The following is a 16,411-nucleotide window of genomic DNA, read 5'->3' on the forward strand; positions in this document are numbered from 1 at the left end:
TTTATAAGACCATGGATTATTATCTTGGTTTTCTTTTCAGCACCATGGCTATCTTTTAGGTGCCTATTGAAAATCTTCCTCTTTCAACAAGCCTTTTAAGTTGAGACATTATCCCAGTCTGCGTCTGTGTTGGAATTGCTTTTTAATATGTTTTCAAAGCCTTTGCTAAAAAACAATATTTTTTACTTTTTTAAAAAAAGATGTCTTGGAAGCTTTTTAGAAAAATGTTTTTAAATATGTTTTGCTTTAATGTATTTTAAAGTATGTTTTTGTGATCTTTTAAAGTGTTTTTAGTGCTTTTGTTTGCCACCCTGGGCTCCTGCTGGGAGGAAGGGTGAGATATAAATCAAATAATAAATAAAATAAATAATAAATAAACAGAACTTTAACCCAGATCTTCATGCTCCAAACTAAACTCTCTGTCCATGAGTCATTATAATCTAATCAGCTGTTTTGTACTGGCCATACCGACCACCATAGCAATATACAGTACAACAGTATGGAACTTGGCCCATAAGTTATCAGGTCTTTCCTTTTTTCCGGGTAATCATGCTTACTGGCATGATACATTCTACCCTGTCAAGTTACAGACTGCTACTAAAACCAAAAGAATATTGCGGTACCAGGTCTGAATATATATGCCTTGTATTGCCTGCCGAGAGAACAACTATACAAATGCCTACTTCTCCATCACCACTGATCAGGTGTAAAAATGCTCAGATATACCAAGTTCTGCTATCCACATTTTAAGATATTTCTCCAGGAGATTCAGATAAATTTGTCCTGTAAAGTCCTAATATGGGCTGAGAGTCAGCAGGCACCAGAATGAAACCTTTCCCCATAATGTAATTGAAAATTTCTCACAATGTTATTGAACAAACAGCAAGGTGAACTTTCACTATGTAGACATATGCAAATTAAATTGTGAATAATGCATGACTTTAATTTTAGTATTTTTGTACTTTAAGAGCCAAACCAATGGATTCCTCCTGCTCTAAACTGCTGCAGTAGTGCTCATTTTATTTGCACCATCATGAAGAAAACTGCATTTTCTATTCAAGCACCTGAAATAAGTATTTCAATGCAAATTGATGATGCTTTACAAATGCAGACAAAATCAAAAGCACATTCAATAAGCTGCCACTAGAAATACAATTTAAAAATCCCTTTGCTTAATCATGAAGTCAGGATAATACTGTGCAGGCTAGAGTGTTTTATCTTTTTTTAGTATCATTGCTTCTGATAACAAATAGTTTGGCTGCTTTTTGAAACATCACCTCCCTTGAAAAATATGGCAAGTCAGCACAAAAGCTAATTCACATGACTGCTTGTGGGGCTTATATTTTATCTGCAGATATTTTTAGAATGCTTTAACTGTAACTATTTTTAGGATGTTTTAAATTGTTTTTAGAATGTTTGTTGTTAAAATGTTTTGTTATTAACGTGTTTGCTGTCCTGGTCTCCTTCGGGAGGAAGGATGGAATATAAATTTAATAATAAATAATAAACATTATCTATCCTTTCATAGCCAGGACTGAACAAACTCATGAAGAAGCAATCATATGGCTGATTATATAATTTGCTTTGTGTGGTCTCCCACAAATTGGTATGTATTTGCAGCTTATGATCTCACCATTCAGTGCTGGGGAGCTGCTCAACTAGAGCAAGGGATCACCCTCACCATTCTCTCACTAACCACACTTTCCGCACAGTTGTAAGAATATAGTGATGTCAGTTTTACCACATGGCCAGTTAGGGTAGTTAGGTCAGAAGCATCCCAAACCATGAGATTTTGGGGGTGGGCCCTAGTGATGTTATGGGGCATGCCTGAGTGATGTCATGGGGCAGGCCAAAGTGATGTCACGGGGTGGGCCTGAATGATGTCATTAAGCATGATACATTAAGCATCAGCCACAGTTCCTTGGAGCATACAATTAAAACAAAAACATTTCTCTGATTGGAAATTAAGATAGAAATCTTAGCTAAAAGATGGAGCCTCGGTAGGGAACATTTACTCTAGCCTACTTGCTTTCGGCAAGAAGGGTTTAAGTGCCCTCAGGCCAGGCCAGTCAACAGAAGGCCACGGTAGGAAGAAAAGAGCCTAGTGTTGTGGAGATGTTAGATGGGAGCACTCAGGAATAAAGAAGGATGCCCTTGAAGGCTTCAATTCTAAACACACTTACTAAGGGACTAAGCCCCATAGAACTCAACAGGACTTACTTCTGAGTAGATATGGTTTGGATTGAGTTCTTCGTAAACCTTGACCAGGGATCCTCTGCAAAGATATCCATATCCAAGCAGAGTTGGCAACCCCCTGCCTGAAATGCCCTGCCCCTACATTTTAACATGGCTGCTCCAAATTTCTTTACAGATTTGAACCTTCACTTCAGAAAGAGGTCTGAGAAATGAGTAAGAGTAAGAAGATTCTCTAATCTTTTCTGTCTCCCCTGTGGGCTGCTATAAACACACTTTGACAGCCAACCCAATTCCAGTGAATAATAATTGACAGACAGAAAACACATGGTTTGGTCTACCTTCATAGGCAGCAGCTTGGGAATAACCACAATTGCAGCAACGCTGCCCATAATGTGAATTTTCTTTTACCATTATTGGGCAGGAAACAAGCCATCATGCAAACAAAAAGGTCATAATCAGTGGGTTTAAGGGGGTTGAGCAGAACACATGGAACCAATGTTGTTGCTTCTATGGATGAAAGGGATTGAGGATGAAGGTAAGTGAAATGCAAACAGAAAAGGAAAAGACAGTGATGATTTCCTAAGTGCAATACCATACAAACCACAACAAGATTCCTATGAGTAAGGCAGAAAACTCAGTATTCTACAACCAGTCAGGATTCCTAACCAAAAACCAAAACTAAAAGAATACTGGCAGCAAGTTAGTCAAGGTCACAGAAATCCCCATGCAGCACAACCTGACCCAGGGGCTACAATTAGTGCAGAATGCTGTGGCACAATTGCTGACATGAGTGAAAACCTATCAGCACATAACACATCTGCTCTAAAATCTGCACTAGTTGCTTATTTGCTACCAGGCCAAGTTCAAAGTGTGCTTTCCATGTTATGGGTGCCACATAATACTTGTTCTGCTCTTGTAAGAAATCAGTCCTTTAGTGTGGCAGCACCTATGCTTTGGAACTCCCTGCCTATTGACATTAGCAGGCACCTGCATTGAACTCTTATTGGCCCCTGCTAAAACATTTTTGTTTAGGCAAGCCTATGCAGGCCTGTAGAAGCTATTATGTTTTTATCTATTTTTAACTCATTGTTGGGTTTATTATTTTGAATATTTTTAAATACCTGTCTTTAATTGCTTTTGTCAACAATTTTATTTTAATTCTGCTTTGACATTTTTTACACTAAAGTGGTATATAAATGGTGTAATTAAAATACATAAACAAATTTAAGAGTCACTGTGGCCCCTGGGTCTCTTTCCATTTTTAGGAACAAAGGAAACTGCCTTATACCTACTCAGGCCATTTGGTGCCATCTAGCTCAGTACTGATAACATGGACTAGCATTGGCCCTCCAGGATTCCAGGCAATAGTCTTTTCAAGAAATTGAATTTTGGAGCTTTGCATGCAAGGCATGTGCCCTACCACTGAGCTACAGCCCTTCCCCTGTTTAAAAAATATATATTTGCAAGTCACTAATGAATGCACATCATACCTAGTGCAGATCCACACCATTCATTCAACACTTATTTGAAGCACATGAATCACACCACAGAATCATGGACACTGTAGTTTGTTAAGGCTGGTGGGAACTATAAATGTGAGAGGGAAACTACACTTCCAAGGATTCTTTGAGAGAAGTCATGTGCTTTAAATGTGAGTTGGATGTGCTTTAAACATGTGTGGATCTATTTAGTAAGCTTGGCCTGCATGTAAATCATTTTAATTATTTTTTTTTAATGGAAATGAGCTACAAAGTTTACTGGGTGACAATGGACTACCCACCATCTCTCAGCCTAATCTGCCCCTCAGTGTGAAAACAACAGGGAGGGACCATGACCACCCCAAGGAAGATGGGCACTCTTAAAATGTAGAGGAAATAATAATGTAGAACCATAGTGTGAAATCAGATACTTATTGGTACATAGTATGAAGAATATTTATATAAGCATGCCTATAAATTATGTTTATTATTTACACAACCTGTAAAAATATTTATAGTGCAATCCTGTTTGTTTACTCAGAAAAAAGGCCCAATGTATTCGGTGGGGCTTACTCAAACAGGGAAGCATGCACAAAACTGCAATCTCAAATGATAAGGAACTTCATTGACCCAGCCCAAAATTCAGAATCATGCCACTTTAAGCTGTTTTGCAACTGTTTATACTTGTTTTTATTGTTATTGGATTTTAAAGGGATTTATTTCTTATTGTGAGCTGCCTTGGTTTGTAGTCTGCAACCCTACCTCACAGGGTTGTTGGAAAGTCTCCATACACACACACACACACACACACACACACAATGGAGATGTAAAACTACATACACCCCATATAATCGTTTATTGTCAAACCAGTTGGTCATTGCAGAACATTAAAAAAATCAGTATTAGTTTCCTACAAAATAAAAGCAGTGATACCTATGTAAGGCCAGCTTAATTGCTTTAAAAATAGGATTGAAGGGGGAGAGAAAGATTTACAACACAAACACACTTCTTTGCTATGCTCACTCAAAAGTCACATTAATTTACAGCACAATCCTAATCTTGTCTACTCAAAAGTAAATCCTACTGAATTCAATGGGGTTTACTCTGGGTATGTGGAATTAGCATTGAGCTTTACTCCCAGAAAAGCAAGTACTGGATTAAAGCTTCATATTGGGAAGGTTTTCAAAACAGTGCCATCTTCAACGGCCCAGGAAAATTTAAACTTGTTTGACTCCTGACACAAGAGCGAAAAAGACTGAAAGCTATATATTTATTCAATTGATGAGATTTTCAGAAAAGCAGGATAAAACAAGTTTTCTGACTTGCAAAGGGCTCTAGTTACTGCCTTGTCAATCACAACCCTGACTTCACTTATTGGCTACAAACATGAAAGGGCAGGATTAGAGCTGTCAGCTATGAGCTCATTTAACTGAAGTGGGGGGCGGCTGACAGTTTGGTGTATATCTGGGGAACCAGACCATCTAGAAACTTTTTTTTTTAATGAAAGTTGAGCGTCCGGAGATTAAGCTGACTCCACAGGAGACCCAACGAACATCCCAAAAATCCAGAGTCTCCAGGCAAAACCTGGACACCTGGCAACCCTATAGCCAGTCAACATCTCTTCTGCATCAGAACTTGAGAAGGTAGCAGGTCTTAAGCAAAGATTGGGGGGGGGGATTTAGCTCAGTAATTTGCTCTCACCAAAATAATACACAAACCAAAACACAGCTATGCTTTGAACTGGCACAATGTAGTTTTCCAACTAATGCATACAAAAATGCATATATCAAGGGAAAGTGTGCATAAAAAGCACATATTAGGGGAAAACCCCATAAAATGCATAATATAATTAGGCAAAATTGCTTGCAGGAATGTGTATATTGAGAGAGAATGCATGTCAAAATGCTGATGAATCGGAAACTGATCTGGAAGTGTAATGAACTGAATTGAAGGTTGGGAAAATGGGAAACTGAAAGAAGCAAGTCCTATAACAGCGATAGATAGAGGGTGTTATGTGATACTGCCCAGCATCTATAAACTTCCTAGTCAGACTTCTCTATTCAGGAATTCTATTTCTACAGGAGAAGACAGACCTTCAGTTATCTTTTTAGACTTTCTTCTGGATATTTCTTCACCTGCCCTTTGCCTTGCCTTGATCTAAAATCAAAGTGGAGGTCATCACCACACAGCAAGATTAAAAGTGATCCATATATGGCTGTTTATTATCAGAAATGTCCTTCAGTCACAGCAAAAGATGGCCATGTTTGTTGTTCTTTGTGGCAAGAAAAGGGATCAAAGATTATGAGTATATGGATCTGGGTTGGTCGTTTTGCTATACAAAGCTGCCCTATTATAAGTATGAGCAGAATATTGTCATCTTTCCCCTGGGAGCAATTCTCCCAGCCCGGCTATTGGGTTCTTTTATGTGGAGATGCCAGGGATTCAACCTGGTACTTCATTCATGCAGAGCATCTGCTCTACCACTAACTACAGGGTCCTGCCTGATACTTTCTACAAGCACATAGGAAGCTTATGGGGCTCCCCTCAGGCCTACTATGACCTTGGTGGCAGTTTGTTCCATTTATTGACATTTCCTTACCTGATAATTTCTGTATTTTATTTTATTTTTCCCATGCCATAAAATCCAAAATACTTTTGGAAATCTAGCGAAATATAGCAAAAATATAGCACTCATTTCTGTGTTAACTGCTTCCAGAAAAAAAAGTTAGTTTGCAACCCCATTAACCCATAAAATCATGGAAGCAAAGTGGCGACATTTGGGGTGATATACCAGCATACAGTGCTTTCCTACCGTTTTCATGGAGGAACCATGGGAGAACAGAAAAGGTTGAGTAGTACTGACATGTCCAATAATGTTCATTGTAGTGTCACACCACACTTCCTGGTGTGAATGAAATTTAGTGTGACACGGTGGTATATTGGTCAAAAAGCTATAGTTCCATAAGGCAATGGAAAAGGAATGTTAGAAATCGGGACAGAAGTGCTACCATTATAATCAGTAAAACTAACACAATAAACCTCATGTCTGAATGCAGCCCTAGTCACAAATATTACTTTAAAAAAAATTTTTATTATTATTTTTCTGTTAAACCAATCTAGAGGAGATTGGTGGTGGGGAGGGCGTGTGGTGCATGTGTAGTTCCTGCACAGGGTGAGAGCCTATGCAGTGAACTGAATGATAGGAGAAAGTCACCAAATGCCTTCAGAGTGAGAGTCTGTAACTGGCAGAAGGCTGGCCCTCCCTCAGTGTGAGACAGGAGGGGGAGTAGATGGGTCCTGTGTGAAAAAGTTTGAATGGGTCTGACTGTCCCTAAATCTCGCAGAGGCCTACTAGGATAATTGGCTCAGGCCGGCTTTGTTGGTGGGCTCATGTTGGGTCCATATCAGGCGTTTAGGAGGAGTCTTAGTATGGAGGAACATGGGTGATGCCACCCCAATTGCCATGATCACAGGTAGAGGGAAATATAGCGATGGGGATATGGCAAATTACCATAGAAGATGAGGGCAAGGCTATCTGCACCTTGTTCCTTGCTGCCACTCCTCTCATGGATAGGTTCCTCGTTGCTCATCTGCTGTGCCCACTGGCCTGTGTGTGTTGTTGTTTAATGCCAGATTGCTAAACAAAAAGACCACTTTCATCCATGACTTGATTGTGGATGAAAGTGCCGATTTGGTGTGCATTACTGAGACCCGGGTGGGTGAGCTGGGAGGAGTTGATCTGACCCAGTTTGCCCACCTAGATACTCAGTACAACACCAGCACAGGCTGCCAGGATGGGGGGGAGGAGTTGCTGTGGTCTACAGAACTTCCATCTATGTCACCAGGAAACTACTCTGTCTTGGAGCTGGCTGTGAGGGCCTGCACCTGGTGTTGGGGCAAGGAGACAGGAAACTAGGGTTGCTGGTGGTGTACCGTCCACCCTGCTGCCCAGCAGCTTCTCTGACTGAGCTGGTGGAAGTCATCTCGGCTATGGCATTGGAGCAGCCCAGAACGATAGTGCTGGGTAATTTCAATGTCCATGCTGAGACTGCCTCTAGTGTTCCGGCTTGGGACTTCATGGCCTCCATGACAACCATAGGGCTGTCTCAAGTTGTCACTGGCCCAATGCATAGGGCAGGGCACATCCTCGATTTGGTTTTTGCTCCTGATGGAGGAAGGGGTGGTCTGGAGATGGGTGGTGGTGGATGTCACTTCATTGTCATGGTCAGACCACTTCCTGGTGAAGTTTAGACTTATGGCTCCAATCCTTCCCTGCAGGAGGGGTGAACAGATGAAGATGGTCCGCCCCCACAGCCTAATGGAATCCACTGGATTCCTGAATGCCCTGGGGGAGTTCACAGTAGATAGAGCAGGTGAACCTGCTGAAATCCTTGTCATGATGTGGAACAGCAAAGCGCGTCTAGCTCTTGACAGTTGCACCCAAGTGCCCTCTCCAGCATTGTGGAGCCCGGTTTGCAGCTTGGTACACCAGTGAGCTAAGGGCAATTAAACAGGCTGGACGACAGCTAGAGCGCAAGTGGTGAAAGACATGCTGTGAGGCTGATCAGGCACAAGTAAAACATCATAACAGTGCCTACTGTGTGGCGGTGAGGGTGGCGAAGAAGGCCCACTTCTCTGCCTCCATCACATCCTCAAGTAGCCATCTAGTAGAGCTTTTCCGTATTGTCAGGGGTCTGTTAACATCAACTCCAGGAACTGGAGTTTTAGACCCTTTGGAGGCCCACTGTGAAATGTTTGCAAGGCACTTTGAGGGTAAAGTTGCTTGCCTCCGTAGCAGTCTTGATGCCCCATCCACATCTACTGTAGTCCCCAATGAGGTGTCCAGTGCAACATCTGCTGCAACTTCTTGGGAACGTTTCAGTTGATGCGGCCTGATGACGTGGACAAGGTGCTTGCGTTGATGTGGCCACAGCAACGTGTCCTCTCGACCCTTGTCCTTCTTGGCTTATTAAAGCTTGCCAAGGGGGTCTGACTGAGTGGATCCAGGGTGTGTCAATGCATCATTGTGGGAGGGAGTGCTTCCAGCCGCACTGAAAGAGGCGGAGATTCAACCACTCCTGAAAAAGCCCACCCGGGACCCATTGGTTTGTGACAACTAGTGCCCGGTGGCAAATACTCCCTTTTTAGGGAAGGTGATTGAGAGGGCTGTGGAGCAGCAATTGCAAGTACTCTTGCATGAAACACATTATCTTGATCCACCCCAGTCTGGGTTCAGGCCTGGTTATGGGACTGAATCGGCCTTGGTCGCCCTGATGGATGACCTTTATCGGGAGAAGGACAGGGGGAGTGTGACCCTGTTATTCTTACTTGATGTCTCAGCGGCTTTTGATACCATTGACCATGGTATCCTTTTGGGCTGACTTGGTGAGATGGGTATTGGCGGAACTGTTTTACAGTGGTTCTGATCCTATCTCCAAGGTCGCTCTCAGAGTGACTGTCTTTCGGCCTCCTGGCAGTTGTGCTGTGGGGTGCCGCAGGGTACCATCTTGTCCCCCATGCTGTTTAACATCTATATGAAGTCCTTGGGGGCAGTCATCAGGAGATTTTGGGCAAGGTGTCAGCAGTATGCTGATGATATCCAGCTCTATTTCTTCATAACATCTGAATCGGGAGAGGCCGTGCAAGCCCTTGACTGCTGCCTGGACTCAGTGGTGGGCTGGATGAAGGCCAATAAACTGACTCTCAATCCTAGCAAGAGCTGTGGGTTGGTGGTTCCCGAGTTCAGATAATTGGTCAGTTGTCTGCTTTGGATGGGGTCCTACTCCCTCTAAAAGAGCAGGTCCGTAGTCTAGGGGTGCTCCTGGATCCCTCTTTGTTGCTACTTGCCCAGATGATCTCAGTGGCTAGGAGTGCCTTTTACCAGCTCTGGATGGTAAGACAGCTGCGGCTGTTTCTGGACCAGGATAGCCTGACCATGCTTGTCCACGCACAGTTAACTCCCAGGCTGGATTAATGTAATGCGCTCTATGTGAGGCTGCCCTTGAGGTTGGCCCAGAAGTTGCAGCTGGTGCAAAATGCGGCGGCAAGACTGCTCACTGGGGCAGGGTATCACCAACATGTCACCCTGCTGATGAAAGAATTGCACTGGCTGCCCATTTGCTACCGGGCTAAGTTCAAGGCTAGTTTTGATGTACAAAGCCCTATCCAGCTTGGGATGAGGATACCTGAAAGACTGTCTTACCCCTTATATACCCAGTCAATCACTGTGCTCTGCAGGTGAGGGCTTCCTGCAGATTCCATCTTATCAGGAGGTCCATTCTGTACAACATAGGAAACGGACCTTTAGTGTGGTGGCACCTACCCTGTGGAATTCCCTCCCCTTAAATATTAGACAGGTGCCATCTCTGTTATCTTTTCAGTGCCTATTGAAGACTTTCCTCTTTCAACGAGCCTTTTAAGTTGAGATCTATCCCAGTCTGCATCTGTGTTGGAATTGCTTTTTAATATGTTCTTAAACTTTCTTTTTTAAAATGTTTTTAATCTTAGATGTTGTTTTGATAGCTTTTTTAAAGTAACTTTTTGAAGGTGTTTTGTTTTAATGTGTTTTAAAGTTTGTTTTTATGTTTTAATATTTTAGTAATTACAAATAACAACAATAATATTTGCTATCTTGTCATTGACAGTAAGTCGCCTGAACTAACACAAATTCATGGGATGGTTCACTTAACTGAAGACACCAGTGTCTACTGCCTACTGATCTACTGTTTGGTCTCTAAATATGATTTCATGCAATCTTCTACCTAATCAGTTATCTGTGAGTCTGTTAAAAAAAACTCTACTATGTAGATGACTGGCTTTCTTCTATGAACAGAAGTATACACCTGCTCAATCAGACCAAAGATCCATGCAGTCCAGCATCCTGTTGTCACATTGGCCAACCCCTGAGAAGCCCATGGGAAGCCTGCGAGCAGGACATGAGAGCAATCACTCTCCTATTTATGATCCCTAGCAACTGGTATTCAGAGGCATATTGCCTCCAATACAAGAGGAAGTATATAGTCATCATGACTGGTAGCTATTGCTCACCTTATCATCCATGAATTTGTCTAATCCTCTTTTAAAGCCATCCAAAGCCATCTTGCTCAGTAACATCCATGGGCAGCAGCTCTCCGGGGTTTCTAATGGGGTCCATTCCCAGCCCTACCTAGAGATATTAGGGATGGAACCTCAGGCCTTCTAAATGCAAAAGAGTTGCTCTACCAATGAGCTTTAACCCTTCCCTTGTTTAAGGGCTTGTGTCAGAGACTCAATACAACAATGGCCTATAGAAAATGTCTCTCCACTTCTCTACCCCCTTGAGCTTCTCTTTGGGGAAAATACATGATGGAGAACCCCTAAGGGGTCCTGGCCCCAGGCAATATGGGCCCTTGAAAATTAATGAAGGAAAAATGGATTTATTTCCCCTTATTCACATACAGCAGGCATTAAAAGCAAAGCCTGTGTGTAGGGAAAAGCAGAGAGGTCAAGCTCACCTCTCTGCAAAATTCCTGAGCACCCTTCCGTGCCAAGGAGGGCTAGAAGCGTGACCGAGGATCATTAATTTAGTATTGTTTAAGATTAATATACTTTTAGTATTTGATCTTGGAAACCGGGGTTTCTGAGCTCCCCTATTGAAAAGCAAAAGGCTTCAGCTAAAAGAAATCTTTATACAGGAAAATCTAAGTAGACAGAAATTTTAGCTTGATACTGATTTTATAATGGCATGATGTATTCCATAAAATCATTAAGTGTGTTCTTGAGGTAAGGGGTATTTTGAAATGGGCTGCCTTTCTGCATTTCTCTGTGTTTTATGGAGAAGTGGCTGGCTCAGATTTACCCTTTTTCCATTTCTGTGTTCCCTAATAATTCTTTATATTATATTCTTTATATTATGTGGCTTTTTGTTATAGTATGGTGATATAAAATTAACCTTTGTCTATAGCAGTGTAGTAATAAGCAGAATGTTCATATAGACTTTTCCAGTCACTTTAAGAGAAACCAAAATTGGCCTTGCATCATGGTATTTTCTAAAGGAACATGCCGTTATGTCCTATGTCCTGTGGATGTTCCTGCCCAGCTTGGCTGATCAGAAAACCATGATGGGAATGAAATGCATAGTACAGAATCATCAGTAATTATGACAGTAGAATGGTGAGATCTGGAAAGGGAACAGATTGACATTAATCTGAGAAAGATAACCACACAATGAGATGGGATGTGTCTACTTGGTTATGATTCATTTTAATAAAGTTATCTGGTTGGTTGGAAATATTTCATGAGGGAAGAAATATTACAAAGAACTTAGGGGATTGGTAAAACTAATGTCACATGTGTATGTGTGGTTGAGCGGGTGGTGGCAAAGCAGTTGCAAGTGCATTTGGAGGAAGTGGATTATCTGAATCCATTTCAATCAGGCTTCAGGCCTGGACATGGGACTGAAACGGCCTTGGTTGACTTGGTGGATGATATGAGGAGGGCGTTGGATAGGGGCGAATGCACCTTCCTTGTCCTCCTGGATCTCTCAGTGGCTTTTGATACTGTTGACCACGGTATCCTTCTGGACTGCCTGAAGAGGTTAGGCATAGGGGGCACTGTATTGCAGTGGTTCCATTCCTTCCTGTCTGGTAGGTACCAGAGAGTGGCATTGGGGGATGAGGTTTCGGATCCTTGGCCTCTCACTTGTGGGGTGCAACAGGCCTCCATCCTCTCCCCGATGCTGTGCAACATCTATATAAAGCTGCTGGGGGCTATCATCAGAAGATTTGGGCTGCCGTGTCACCAGTATGCTGATGACACGCAGCTCTATCTCTCATTCAAATCTTCACCGAAGTTGGCTGTAGAAACCCTATCCAAGTGCCTGGAGTCAGTGAGTGGCTGGATGGGAAGGAATAAGCTGAAACTGAACCCTGACAAAACCGAGGTACTGTTTGTGGGAGACAAGGGAAGGTTGGGGGATGTTGACCTGGTGCTCAATGGGGTACAATTGCCCCTGAAAGACGAGGTCCACAGCCAGGGGGTCATTCTTGACTCCCAGCTGTCCATGGAGGCTCAGGTCTTGGCTGTGAGCCAGGCGGCACTATATCAACTCCATCTGATACGGAGGCTGTGCCCCTACCTTCCCAACCATCTGCTCCCATCTGTGGTACATGCCCTGGTCCCCTCTCGCCTAGACTACTGTAATGCGCTATATGTGGGGTTACCCTTGAAAACGGTCCGGAAGCTGTAACTGGTACAGAATGTGGCGGCTTGCCTGATTAAAGGCAGCCGCCGGCGAGATCACATCACTCCAGTGCTGAAGGAATTCCACTGGTTACCGGTTGTTTTCCGGGCCCAATTCTAGGTGTTGGTTCTGACCTTTAAAACCCTATATGGTTTCGGCCCAGTCTATCTGAAGGAGCGCCTCCAACATCATCGGGGATACCACTCAACAAGATCAGCCTCAAAAGGCCTTCTCTCTATCCCACCAGTTAAAACAGCTAGACTGGTGAGGACTAGGGAGAGGGCTTTTTCAATTGTGGCCCCCACTTTGTGGAATTCCCTCCCAAATGATCTCCGCCATGCCCCCTCTATGATGAGCTTCCGCCAGGCCTTGAAGACCTGGCTCTTCAGGCAGGCTTTTGAGGTGGGTTAGGTTTTATTATTATTGTTGAGATTTTTAATGTTTTAATGTATTTGTATGTTTTTATTTTGTATGTCGCCCAGAGTGGCTGGACAGCCAGCCAGATGGGCGACTAATAAATTTAATAAATAAAATAAAAGTATTCAATAAGGTATAAAGGATCTGTTCAGGCTGTATTTCTTTGCAGTCCCTATTGGATACTTCCTGGATGTGTTCTGGGGGACTGACCTTGCATATGCTTGTTTTATTTTTTATAATAAAGGCCTACCTTTTTGCTTTAAGCCTGTCTTAGAGATTATTTTTAAGGGACCCCCAGCAAAGAACCCACAGGAGAAATACAAAATTCTCCAACATACATACACAGCATGTCTCTTGATCCTCCACAGGGGATCCAATCAAGGGGAAATACAGAGTAGTGCAGGGAACACTGTATTCACCATCTCAGAGCCAGGCTATTTATCTTCAAGATACCATGGTGGATGTATTGCCATTTTACTGTTATCCCTTCAAGTGATTTTGATGGTGGAAAACTAACCAGTGAAAACCAAAGCACCCTAAAATACTGTTCAATAAGATAATAGATCATAAGACCAGCAAACAGCAAATTAGGTGAATTATTTGAGAAAATGTCATCAGGTTTCAGGGAAGATAAAAAACCCCAGCCCATTTCTGGGCTATCTGCTATCTCAGTGATAAAGCTATTCCCTTTTGCCCATTTAATAGTGCTTTGTCCAGCCTAATTAGAAATGAGACAGGCAGCAGGGATTCCATTGCTCCTCTTGGGAGACGGTTTGCTGACTAATAAATCTCGTTATATACAAAAGATGTGAACTACTTGCTGCTGCCAGAATGGCAATCTTAGTTTAGCTTTTTCTGTGCAGCATTGGCCAACATAATCTAGTGGCATTCCATTAAATGTAGGCAAGTCTCCTGGACCTAGCAGACAAGAAATAAATTGTAATTCTGCTTTTTTGTTTCTGAGTATCTCTTGTGGCTCATTAATTTTTTGTTTCTCTCCCCCCCCCCCCGTGCCTCTCTTCCTCTACACATTTGCTGGGTTTGGGACACTGGAGGACTTCTGCACCTGTGCTACTGAGGCAGCATGGCCACTGATGAAGATTTCTTTTGTATCCTAATATTCACAAAAATGCACCCCCACATCACAGTCTGACAGTATATGAGGAAGTTTAGCAGTTGTGAGTCTGGCTAATGCCTGGTGGAGGAGCACCTGAGAATCCCCTATATACTGTTTTGAGTTCCATGAAGAAGAAAAAGCAGGCTACAAATGTGCTCTAATGAAATAAATAAATGCACACACTAAATATTTAAAAAGCTAGGTGAGTTACACAGTCTGTTTACTGGATTTGGCAAATATGAGCTGCTTAGACATAATGTTGAAATCATTGAAAAATGAAATATTAGCACATTGCTTCAGTTTGCTAGCCTTCTAATGGAAACAAATACACTCTATCTTTCTATATAATAAAAACATAAGCCCTCATGCCCTCACGCCGTCATGACATATGGCGTGATGGCAGGGATGTGACATGCCAGCAAAGACCGCTGAGCAAACCGGCAGGCTATCCGGAGGTGGAGGTGGCTGCAGAAGGAGAGGCCGTGGAGATGGTGGAGCCATGGACCCGTGGCAGGTGAGAATGCTGTGGCCTGGGCAGGTGGGAGGCTGGCCTTGGCAACCTGTGGGGGGGCAGGGGGAGCTTTGGTGAGCAGTAGGGGCAGAGGGGCCTTTGGTGATTTGTGGGAAGTAGGGGGAGCTTCAATGACCTGAAGGGGTGGAGGGAGCTTCATTGGCCCGAGAGGGGAAGGGGGGAGCTTTAACCATCAGTAAGAGAAAGGGAGGAACTTCAGCAACCTGAGGGGAGGAGGGGGAGCTTTGGCAACTCATGGGGAGGGGAGGAGGGAGCTTTGGCAACCTGTGAGGAGGGGAAGAGGAGATTTGGTGGCAGTAGCCCCGGTTGGTGAGTGAAGCAAGCATGGGCAACAGCTCCTAGTAGGTAGTATATTTTCTATGGGAAAAATTTAAAGATAAATACGTCTTTAAAAGAGAATATTTTGAAATAGTGCACATGAAGCTACTATGAATACTAAAGGCTATATGGAGCCTTTTTTCTGCTCATTTGACACACATATTCTGTACACCCAGTCCTCAGATAGCACCCTGCTGATTTCAAGATGGGCATAATAAACCCATGTGGAGGCCAGAGTTACAGCAGCGCAGAAAAACCCTGTCAGGAATCAGGAGCCAGATTCCACTTCATCAGGTGGTGAAGGCAAGGATTCTAAACCTGAGGGGGAAGGGCATGCAGAATCAGCCCCAGAAGCTTTGCTCCCCAGTGAACCCATGAGGCCACTGCCTGCCCCTGGCCCGAGGATATGACACTGCCATCCTCTGACCTAAGGACTCCACTGTAGGAGACCCTGGAAGACCTGAGCCTCCCCTGCTGTCACAGTAGAAAATTACTAGAGAAGACTGGGCCCCTTTAAGTAGAGTAGCACCTTGCGGCACAGGTGGTGCTAACAATTATGCTGCACCTGCTGTGACTGCCACTGAGGTCTGCCCGGTTGGTGTTGGCCCATGACAGGGCCTTTTCCCCATTTGCGGACTCCTTCCCTCATTATTGATTTTCAGGAGTAATTGAAAAACCTGTTTATCCAGGCATTTGATGGCTGAAGGACACTATTCCAGGCAACCCTGAGATTACTGTTTTTAGACAGTTTTTAGAGGTTTTTTTGTTATTCTGTTTGCCATCCTAGACTTCTTTGGGAGGAAATGTAAGATATAAATAAATTAAATAAATAAACATTACATGTCTAAATTTCAGCTTGTTCCTTGCAGGAGCAACTTGAGAGCTCTGTATCTTCCATAGCCCAGCTTGAACCCTGCATTGTATCCAGCCCTGAACTCAGCCTGAATTTCATCCCACCTTGCCTTGTCTCCAGACTGAACCTCTCTTTGTCTTATGCCCTACTTGCCAAACTGCCAAGGACAACCCCAAAATGCACCGTCATGCCATTCCTTTTGCAGGGTCCTGTTCTGGTTTGGTACAACAGCAGTGAAGAAAGTGCATGAAGCTTCCTGTGCAACTTTGACAAATTTATT

This window comes from Rhineura floridana, chromosome 2 (assembly GCF_030035675.1).
Source record: "Rhineura floridana isolate rRhiFlo1 chromosome 2, rRhiFlo1.hap2, whole genome shotgun sequence".
In the NCBI taxonomy this organism is placed as follows: Eukaryota; Metazoa; Chordata; class Lepidosauria; order Squamata; family Rhineuridae; genus Rhineura; species Rhineura floridana.